At 31.6% G+C, this 12,644-nt stretch overlaps 1 protein-coding gene across 11 annotated transcripts in view; it reads right to left on the reverse strand.

Moving 5' to 3' along the window:
• Positions 1-12,644, reverse strand: part of LOC134683320 (uncharacterized) — a 62,369-nt gene that overhangs the window by 20,902 nt on the left and 28,823 nt on the right. The window contains exon 4 of one of the 11 annotated variants that reach the window (XM_063542528.1): positions 9,785-9,843. The exons of 7 other annotated variants lie outside the window; for them this stretch is intronic. The gene's annotated coding sequence lies outside the window, so the exon portion shown is untranslated. Of the gene's footprint in view, positions 1-494; positions 638-5,005; positions 5,107-5,189; positions 5,214-9,784; positions 9,844-12,644 lie in introns of those variants that run through there. 3 more of the 11 variants (XM_063542535.1, XM_063542534.1, XM_063542531.1) reach the window with 3 other exon arrangements.

Raw genomic sequence — 12,644 nt, forward strand, 5'->3', positions numbered from 1 at the left:
GTTTATCAATTTCATCAATAAATATTCATGAAAACAATTTTAAAGAACATAGATAAATGATATGAAAATTGTTTGTCGTGAGAAATATATAAGTATATTCATAACAAATCAAGTATTCCAAAATGTGTATGTGAAGAATATCTCACACTACAATTTCTACAAATAATTGCTCAACATTTTTAGCACAATTTTTTGGAATTTTGGGTCCTCAATGCTCTTCAACTTTGTATTTGTTTGGCTTTTTAACTACTTTGATCTGAGCGTCACTGATGAGTCTTATGTAGACGATACGTGCGTCTGGCGTATAAAATTATAATCCTGGTACTTTTGATAACTATTAGAACATTATTTCTTAAATGGAATTTAAACAATTAAACTTCTTATTTTTTCATTGTCCAAAACTATCACATGTTTTGTACTGAATAGGTAAACAGATTAAACAACATTTTATAATATTCTGAATTTAATTATTTATTCAAAATAGGCATACTCACAAGGAAATGTTCCTATATCATTCCATAGTAAAACAACAATAAAACTTGAACAACTCTACTTTTAGTTTATCTTTTATCTTATCCCTAAATTTCTGCTCAATATAAACTTCCTTCATTATCTAAAATTCTATCCTAATCACAAGTTAACCTTTGACCTTACAACCTTTTATCTCATAATAGTGTAAAATTATGTAATTATTATTTGACAAAATGCAAATGACAAGGAAATGACAACACAGAAATGTATTTGACAGTTACTATGAGAAGGGCACCATATTATAAGGGCATTACAGTATATCACACAACATTTATTAGTTACTATGAGAAGGGCACCATATTATAAGGGCATCACAGTATATCACACAACATTTATTAGTTTGAATAATTATACTTGACTTCAAAGTATATTCCCAAAGAAACTAATGTTTAAATATACTGGCTACCTTTTTCAGGGAAATCTCTAGAAATGGTATTATAACTGATTGTCATAACCTTTAGGTTACAAGGTTGTGATTTTGAATCAGGCTATTCATTCACAAACCTTTAGGTTACAAGCTCGTGATTTTAAATGAGGCTATTCATTCACAAACCTTTAGGTTACAAGGTCGTGATTTTGAATCAGGCTATTCATTCACAAACCTTTAGGTTACAAGCTCGTGATTTTGAATCAGGCTATTCATTCACAAACCTTTAGGTTACAAGCTCGTGATTTTGAATCAGGCTATTCATTCACAAACCTTTAGGTTACAAGCTCGTGATTTTGAATCAGGCTATTCATTCACAAACCTTTATCATCTCTTTATACAGTTGGATAATTGAAGATAGAAAAAGTTTCAAAGAAAACATTGATTTTTATTTATTCAATATATACCTCAAGGTTTGTTGCAAAAAAATGAAACAGTATTTCATGTCATAACATCATATATAAATATATTTTATTCTTCTACCAAAAAGTTTTTTTTCCACTAAATACGGTACTTTAAACTTTATAAAGAACCTTTTATTATCTACCCTTGACATCCATACTAGTATTAAATAGCCTAAAAGCCTATTAAAACATTTCAATGATCATTATCTATCATGTCTATAGTTAAAAGGTGTCATTCAATATCATTTCTGATCCAAAATTTACAACACTAATTACAAACTAATCAGGAAGTAATACACATGTAATATCATAGAAAAACACAGTATATTGGGTATCCATCCATGACATCCAAGGAACAGTGCTTTATTGCCGTTCTTCATCTAATTAAAAGACACAGCACCCCAGTCATGCTTCAATGATTCCCTATATAATCAACCAAATTTTTCCCACATAAAAAGGGGTGTGTGTTATTGTATCCGCCTATGGGAATATTCTGTCAAGATACCATTATGTTATTTCATTTTGAATAGGAGGTTACTTATGGTTACTTTAGTACAATACCCCACATCACATGAACTGTATAAATGTGAACTGTATATGTCTACACTACCCCATGTAACATGAACTTTATAAATGTGAACTGTAGATGTCTACAATATCACAATATCCCATGTCACATGAACTGTATAAATGTGAACTGTAGATGTATACAATTCCCCACGTCACATGAACTGTATAAATGTGAACTGTAGATGTATACAATTCCCCACGTCACATGAACTGTATAAATGTGAACTGTAGATGTATACAATTCCCCATGTCACATGAACTGTATAAATGTGAACTGTAGATGTATACAATTCCCCACGTCACATGAACTGTATAAATGTGAACTGTAGATGTCTACAATAATACAATATCCCATGTCACATGAACTGTATAAATGTGAACTGTAGATGTCTACAATACCCCATGTCACATGAACTTTATAAATGTGAACTGTAGATGTCTACAATACCCCACATCACATGAACTGTATAAATGTGAACTGTAGATGTCTACAATTCCCCACGTCACATGAACTGTATAAATGTGAACTGTAGATGTCTACAATTCCCCACGTCACATGAACTGTATAAATGTGAACTGTAGATGTCTACAATATCACAATATCCCATGTCACATGAACTGTATAAATGTGAACTGTAGATGTCTACAATATCCCATGTCACATGAACTGTATAAATGTGAACTGTAGATGTATACAATTCCCTATGTCACATGAGCTGTATAAATGTGAACTGTAGATGTCTACAATATCCCTTGTCACATGAACTTTATAAATGTGAACTGTAGATGTCTACAATTCCCCATGTCACATGAACTGTATAAATGTGAACTGTAGATGTCTACAATTCCCCATGTCACATGAACTGTATAAATGTGAACTGTAGATGTCTACAATATCACAATATCCCATGTCACATGAACTGTATAAATGTGAACTGTAGATGTATACAATTCCCCACGTCACATGAACTGTATAAATGTGAACTGTAGATGTCTACAATTCCCCACGTCACATGAACTGTATAAATGTGAACTGTAGATGTCTACAATTCCCCATGTCACATGAACTGTATAAATGTGAACTGTAGATGTATACAATTCCCCACGTCACATGAACTGTATAAATGTGAACTGTATATGTCTACAATATCACAATATCCCATGTCACATGAACTGTATAAATGTGAACTGTAGATGTATACAATTCCCCACGTCACATGAACTGTATAAATGTGAACTGTAGATGTCTACAATATCACAATATCCCATGTCACATGAACTGTATAAATGTGAACTGTAGATGTATACAATTCCCCACGTCACATGAATTGTATAAATGTGAACTGTAGATGTATACAATTCCCCTCGTCATATGAACTGTATAAATGTGAACTGTAGATGTCTACAATACCCCAGTTCACTACTAATTAACACAAAAGCCATTAATGTTTTAGCAAATCATTAAAATCTACCAGTACTGTTTAGTAGTATCCAGTACATGTTACAATTAAGATATTTATTTGATGTCAGACTTGCATATAAACAATGATATTTATTTGATGTCAGACTTGGATATAAACAATGATATTTATTTGATGTCAGACTTGCATATAAACAATGATATTTATTTGATGTCAGACTTGCATATAAACAATGATATTTATTTGATGTCAGACTTGCATATAAACAATGATATTTATTTGATGTCAGACTTGCATATAAACAATGATATTTATTTGATGTCAGACTTGCATATAAACAATGATATTTATTTGATGTCAGACTTGCATATAAACAATGATATTTATCATAATTAGATTAAATTATACATAAATGAGTCAATTAATCATGGTAACAATGATACATGTACATATTGCTGTGGTTATCTTTATACAGCAAATGTTAGGGGTGACATTCAATCACCTTGTCAAATCTCATCACAGTTCACATGCAATGGAGCAAAACATCTGTCAAACTGTCAAATGTTAAAATCAGTTTAGTAGAAAAATAATCAAAAGGTTGCCTTTTAACTGCAACTATAAGCAACAAAAATATGCCTAGCTGATTCCAAGGATTTGTATAGTTAACTATACAAATCCTTGCTGATTCTAAATATTTTGACTATTTTTATGTACAAATCAGTAGTAACAAAAACATATTTCTTTGATTCTTTGATTGTTTTGAATTTCCAGAGAATGCAGTCCACTGACATTAAGCCCATATCCTAGCTCAAATGTTAATATACTAGTTTTACCAGCGCATTACATTTGCACACTTTTGAGGGACTATATTTTTTTACGTTTGTGAGCAACTTTTGTTTACATTTGCAGTGAGGCATTCATTTTACAGGTTACAGAGGTAAAAATACAGATAATTCATAATTAAGACTCGTGTGTATCTATAACTATCATCATGATAGTTGAATATAATTGTTAATTTAAGTTTATATATTAAATTGTAAAAATTGATCATGAGAAATTCTGTAATTAGCTTAAAACATATGTAACCTAACTGTGAATATTTCATAGTGAATAATTATAGAAGTTAAGTTTAAGTTTAAACATATTTATTTAGAGTGGATTGGGAAACAAGTTTTGCAACTTATATTAATCCCTTTCCACTTTGCGGGTGCGAAGTATAATACTATATCCTAATTTTACCGAAATAGTGAAAGGGAAATAATTCATTAGAGTAAGATTGTTTTACATTCTGAATTCACAGAAAAATTTAGTTGTATTATTAGTGAGTTGTCTTTTGTTATCTTGATTGAAAAATTCTTAAGTTTTTAAGAAAATACACAAACTTGCATTTTACCCTTATTTTCTATTTTTTGCCATGTCGGTCATGTTGGTTGGCAGACACATTTTTCAAATAAGAATAAAGATACCCCAATGATGATTGTGGCCAATTTTGGCTAAATTTGGCCCTATTAGTTTTGGAAAGATTTTTGTAAAATTTAAGGCAGACTCAGATGCCAATTGATGAGACAAGCTAACTTGACACTTTGAGCTAAAAGAGCTAAAAGATGATGAGATATATGTTAAGTAGAAATCTGTTAAAATTATTTCATTACCTTTCATAATTCACCTGATAACAACATAGGTAATTACCTACACAAACGCCATGTTACTTTTGAACCTCCACATTGAAATGACTACTATCTTAGAAATCCTGTATGCATGGTTATAACAGAATATAATTGTCATAATTCATTTAGTTTTAAGTATATTTTCTACACAGTGTATTATATCTCTTACATAATATTCCTTTGTCATCAAACAACAGTCCATATATAAGTTATGGCCAATGACACTTTTGTGAACTCTAATTGTCTCCAAATAGTAAACTCCACTTGATAATTATTACAACAAATATTTTTCAATAACTGTTTCATTTTCTGTTGTTTTATATTGATTAGAAATATACATGTATCTCTATGTTTCTTTGCTGTGAACTGAGAACAATAGTAGTAGTATCAATAATCAATGTGTAAGTCTGAAGTTTATGTTTACACAGAATGTAATTATATTTACTTTTCACAGTTTTTTTTGTCTAGACCGACTCCTACAAAGTTATTGTTATGATTTTGATATTTTGTTAAAAAGACTTCCATTCTGCAACCCCAGCATAATCCCTTGTGATATGGAACATTGAGGTACAATTTTAAAGGGATACATACACTTAAACACAAGTTATTGTCTGAAAACTACAAAAATGCTTGTTTTTTGGCCCCTTTATAGCCCTAATAATTACCACACTGTTAACTAGGTATCAGAACCCCCAAATGAATCCCAGCATTCTACTTGCGGTATTAAAATATTGTGGTACAATTTCAGAGCAATACACAAGTTATTATACTAAAACTAGAAAAATGCTTGTTTTGGGCCCCTGATTCCTAAACGGACCATCAAGCCCAAATTCAATTTTAACCTTCCTTTTGTGGTAATGAACCATTCACTTAAACTGAAGTTATTGTCAGGGAACCAAATGTGTCTTCGGACGAAGATGAAGACAACAACATCATACCATTATACAAACCATTAAAACTTTTGCGGACATATAAAAAGGCTAATGCAAATATCATTACTATGTGTTTTTGAGTTATTTTCATTATCACTGAATTACATGTAGTATATATATATTTGTTTAGGGGGCAACTGATGGACCCCCACTGGGTGTGGGAATTTCTCGCTGCATTGAAGACCTGTTGGTGACCTTCTGATGTTGTCTGTTCTATGGTCGGGTTGTTGTCTCTTTGACAAATTCCACATTTCCATTCTCAATTTTAGCTTATATCTGAAAGATGGTAGTATAAAAACAGTGTTTGGTGTTATAAATCCTTTTTAAGATCAAAACTTCTTTCATTGATTTTTTACATGAGGCATTAAGAAATAAATGAGATTTTGGATAGAGACAGTTATACAACAACCTGTTAAATTACATGCTTATCATATTTCAATAATATATTAAAAGGGAGAAAAATAAGAAACCACAAGTTGATGAAAAACAGACAACACCATGGCCAAAAGAAAACTGAAACACAATCCAAGTCCACAAAACATTTCACAGTAAACCAAAAGATGATGATTATTGACAATTATAAAGTATTCATTACAAACACAAACAGCAGTTGGCATTTCACAAATGATTCAGTCCCTCATCATGACTCTCCCACTCCAGAAGACTTCAAATCTAATATAATAAAAAAAATGTCACTAATCATGGATTTTGATTGCTAATCAATTAATGTAATCCAGATAAATAAATGCTGAGCGAATTCTGACTGATTATAAGAAGATTTTCATGACAAGGCCTTAAATTCACATCTTAAAATAGTAACAGTAGAGTAGTGGCATATAATAACTGAATCATTGGGGTTTGACAGACGAAGATGAACAGAAGACCAACCTTACTGTCTCCACAAATCACATTATTATAGATCAGTTGACTGTGAACAGAAGACCAATCGACTAGTATGGTGGAAGTCAGACTCTCCCACATTATTATAGATCAGTTGACTGTGAACTGAGTGTCATGATCTCATTTTGTGGCCAATATTCTGACACTTTAATCCCTAAACTATAATATCATATTGTATTATTGTATACTTATATCAGTTTATAACCATTAAGACGACAGATCAGGACATCAGCTTTTTGTTATATACACAATTGGAAGGTAACTAAAATATTAAATGCTAAATTTAATCATAACCCATATCTAACAATTCTTTACTGATTTATCTCCCTTCCATGATCTCCATTTGTTACCTTTATATTTATATCCTTTTTTGTTACTTTTGGCAAAAATGTGACAAATCAACTGTTTTAACTCATTTTACTCCTTCTTTTAGTATCAATTTATAATTCAACAAAACTTACTAGATTTTTTCACGCCATGAAATCTACATTTTGTGTGCAAACTACTTTATATTTACATTATTTCTGAGTTTGAAATTTAATCAATTTTAATGAAATAAACAGGGACTAAATATTTCCTTTGGAAAAGGTCAAAAGTGTAACTATTATGAAACTAAAGTCTACAACCTATAATTAACATATGTAGGACCTTAAATAACCTGTTTAACTCAACTTTAAGTGACCATAAGAAAAGATCAAATACATACATTAACATGAAATTGACCATTATTATAAATTAAACATCATAAAGCCTGTATTACACTACAATATTATTTATTGTCAATGCAGAATAATACTTTTCAATAATTTTGGCATCTGACCCTTCAGCTATTTGACTATATGTTATTGAAAAGTATGATAAACACATACATTGTAGTATTCATGTTTTTGAACGACATCTTGGTGTAAGCAGAGGCGGATTCAGGGAAGGGGGGGGGCCTTTTATGGGAAAAAAAATTGGTTTCTTATATAGGGAATCACTAAAGCGTGACTGGAATGGGCCCCCTCTTATAAAAATTTCTAGATCCGCCAGTGGTAAAAGGCAGGTTGTTACATTATCTAGAATGTCTAGATTAATATTTTTCTGACTAATCCATCTCCTTTCAAAAGTTCCCATTCCATAGATATAAGAATAGTATGAGTGCCAATGAGACAACTCTCCAATCAAGTCACAATTTGTAAAGTAAACCATTATAGATGAAAATCTAGTTATAACTCTTGAGATTCCCATCAACAATCTCAGTTTCAACAGATCTTTTTAAAATGAAACCATTATGATCAGTTGCAATCCAATATTCAATACACCTATAAAATATGTGTAACATAATGATTTATACATTTCATTGTATGTACAGAAATGGCAAAAGTTCCCAGATTCAGACAGCAACTGTGAACAAATAATTAAGGTCAACAAATAGACAGGTTAAAACAAAACATAACAAAACATATTCATTCTCCCTGGTATAACATAACATACCCATTCTCCCTGGTATAACATAACATACCCTTTCTCCCTGGTATAACAAAACATACCCTTTCTCCCTGGTATAACATAACATACCCATTCTCCCTGGTATAACATAACATACCCTTTCTCCCTGGTATAACAAAACATACCCTTTCTCCCTGGTATAATAAAACATACCCTTTCTCCCTGGTATAACATAACATACCCATTCTCCCTGGTACAAAAAAATGTATAACATAACATACCCTTTCTCCCTGGTATAACAAAACATACCCTTTCTCCCTGGTATAACAAAACATACCCATTCTGCCTGGTATAACATAACATACCCATTCTGCCTGGTATAACATAACATACCCATTCTCCCTGGTATAACAAAACATACCCTTTCTCCCTGGTATAACAAAACATACCCTTTCTCCCTGGTATAACATAACATACCCATTCTCCCTGGTATAACATAACATACCCATTCTCCCTGGTATAACAAAACATACCCATTCTCCCTGGTATAATAAAACATACCCATTCTGCCTGGTATAACAAAACATACCCTTTCTCCCTGGTATAACAAAACATACCCTTTCTCCCTGGTATAACAAAACATACCCATTCTCCCTGGTATAACAAAACATACCCTTTCTCCCTGGTATAACAAAACATACCCTTTCTCCCTGGTATAACATAACATACCCATTCTCCCTGGTATAACATAACATACCCATTCTCCCTGGTATAACATAACATACCCATTCTCCCTGGTATAACATAACATACCCATTCTCCCTGGTATAACAAAACATACCCTTTCTCCCTGGTATAATAAAACATACCCATTCTCCCTGGTATAACATAACATACCCATTCTCCCTGGTATAACATAACATACCCTTTCTCCCTGGTATAACAAAACATACCCTTTCTCCCTGGTATAATAAAACATACCCTTTCTCCCTGGTATAACATAACATACCCATTCTCCCTGGTATAACATAACATACCCTTTCTCCCTGGTATAACAAAACATACCCTTTCTCCCTGGTATAACAAAACATACCCATTCTGCCTGGTATAACATAACATACCCATTCTCCCTGGTATGAGCAGAAGTAAAACAAAAATTAACAAAACATACCCATTCTCCCTGGTATAACAAAACATACCCATTCTCCCTGGTATAACAAAACATACCCATTCTCCCTGGTATAACAAAACATACCCATTCTCCCTGGTATAACATAACATACCCATTCTCCCTGGTATAATAAAACATACCCATTCTGCCTGGTATAACAAAACATACCCATTCTCCCTGGTATAACAAAACATACCCATTCTCCCTGGTATAATAAAACATACCCATTCTCCCTGGTATAATAAAACATACCCATTCTGCCTGGTATAACATAACATACCCATTCTCCCTGGTATGTGCAGAAGTAAAACAAAACTTAACAAAACATACCCATTCTCCATGGTATGTGCAGAAGTAAATCCCTGGTATGTGCAGAAGTATTACCATTTCTTTTGCATCAAGGAAAATTACAAAAAATGTCAGTAATTCATATATAAAGTTAAACTTTATAAAGCTGTCATTAAGTTTCAAATTTTGCTGTAAAGGTTATTCTATAACAGTGCAATTGTATAAAGCCAGGTGATAATGTTTTATTATAGCAAGGAAGTTAAAATAATATTTGTGAGAAACTTCCTCAAGGCAATATCAATGTAATTCTGTTTAAGATACAATATTTGAAAAATCTTTTTAAATTACACATTAATAAAGTATTATTAATTCGAAGTTGTTCATGCTTATATAACAAGTTGGTTCAGAGTGGGTTTTTTCATTGCACAGATCATGACTTTTAAAATTATGTCTTTGTAGACCTTTGTATGCAGGATAATAATTTGTAACAATCAGTAATTATATATATAATGCATGCATATATATAAAAGTAAATAAGAGTAAAACAGCAACCCAATGCTTAAGTTTACATGACAACAAACAAGAACACACTTTTAATCAAAAGTACTGAAATGCTGAACATCGGATGACCGCAAGTTTTTATGGATGGTCAAAAGCACTCGTTTCAGAATAAAATCGCATCAAGATAGTTTACACTGTAACAAGAGGTAGATACAAAAAATTATGATAGTTTACACTGTAACAAGTGGCATATAAGTCTTTAGACTTTATTTAAAAAAAAAAAGATATCTGCCAATGAGACACTAACTGCTCATAAGAGACCAAGACTATATAGTACTCTCTAAACAGTGAAGTGAAAGGCAGACAAATAATACAGGTAATATAAATCCTTTCAATTATGCAACTAACGTTACTTCCTAAGATTCGTATTTTTGTATCATGATTACTGTGAGGGAATTACGATGTATTGCTGTCGCCTAGATTTCCATTACGCAACTTTCTTGTTGGGTTTGTAACCAATCCATAAACATGATAAACATGTGGAGATAACCACATCTTCTTTTTTTTTTAGTTGTCGGACTGGGTTTTGGTTATTAAGATAAAGTTACTGGTTTCCTGAAATCCTTCATCCTATTTTTCCCCTTCAATTAGACAATCGGGTTTCTGTTTGGGAACAGTTTTTATGTGCCTGTATTTTTTGTTTATATTGTAGGGGAAAGGATATAGACATGGAATTAAATGCAAAATATTATTTGTCGCCATCTGGGCGATCAGGATGATTAATATACTGGTCTGAAAACCTAGTAAATTGGGTGATTGAGCAACTGTTAAGTTTGTCTCTGTCAATGTCAATGTAAGTTATTGTCTGGAAAACCAGAAAATCATTGGTTTTTGGCTCCTTATTAGTCCATTTGCTGATTACCGATTTGATTCTATTTAAACACTTTTTAAACAGATTACTTCCCTTTTTCAATCGTAGACTGGTTCCACAATGGACAAAATTCCCTTTTACCAATGCAAAGCATGATGAATTAAAAGTGATGTATCGGCGGTTTAACTAAGTTTTAATGAAAAATAATTACTGATGTCAAAAGTATTTAGCTAAACAACAATTAAATTAATGTAATTAAAAGATTTAAAAACATTATAGATTACTCACATTACACACATGTAAATTTGCTCTTTCTGCAAGCTCTCCATTGTAAATAAAAATTAATGTCCCTCATAAGGGAGAAAACCAAAATATGGACCTCTAATTACAGGATCAATTAAGGGAATTGGCAAATAGCCTATGTTCCATATTTCTAAACAGTTTGGGTCAATCCAAAAAAAACATTGCAATCTTCCTTTCCAAGTATAGAACAGTAATTGTGGTACAATTTCAAACAGATCCATAAACTTACTCTCAAGTTATTGTCTGGAAACCAAATGTCTTCGGTTGACAAAAACATCATTCAAGGACCAATTTTTGAAGTCCTGAATAAAAAATTTGATTACTTTATTTGACTCCTTTTGGAAAAAATATTATTTGTTTTGAGAAAATTAACAGGGAAATTTACTCACTCTAGGCCCTTCTCTTTTTATGGATAAAAATAAAATTGAGAATGGAAATGTGGAATGTGTCAAAGAGACAAATAGTTTGTTTTCACCCATAAAATGTTTCATACATTCTGCCTGTTAACATAGTGTAGCTAAACAATTTCCAGACATTTTAAATGGAAAAGTTATCCACTATATATATATCATTGACTATTTTCACATTATATTTATTATTACCAAGCAACATAAATATATACCGGTACATTTCATTTCATGAATAGATAATTTTTTATACTATGATAGAATCAAATTTCATCTCTTATTAAATCATGGGACCTAGATATGTTATGCATGATCAACTCAAGTTAAAAAGTTAAATACAAGACAACAAATGTTTAATGAACAAAAGTTTTCCTTTTTTACATTAGAGTATAATGCATTAACAGAATGTTTTCATTAGAATTGCAAAAAACTTTAAAACTGCCATCACAGAACAGAAATCAGCACTCACAGTGTCAATAGAATGATGAACAACTGTAAAACTGATGTCATCAAATAGCCAGAATGTGTTAACTAATACAATGGTGAACGACACAAAAACTGATGTCATCACATAGCCAGAATGTGTTAATTAATACAATGGTGAACAACACTAAAACTGATGTCATCACATAATTAGAATATGTGTTCATAGAATGGTGAACAACACTAAAACTTATGTCATCACAAAGCTATAATTTGTTCATAGAATGGTGAACAACACTAAAACTGATGTCATCACATAATTATAATGTGTTCATAGAATGGTGAACAACACTAAAACTGATGTCATCACATAATTAGAATATGTGTTCATAGAATG

Source organism: Mytilus trossulus, chromosome 9 (assembly GCF_036588685.1).
Source record: "Mytilus trossulus isolate FHL-02 chromosome 9, PNRI_Mtr1.1.1.hap1, whole genome shotgun sequence".
NCBI classification, from domain to species: Eukaryota; Metazoa; Mollusca; class Bivalvia; order Mytilida; family Mytilidae; genus Mytilus; species Mytilus trossulus.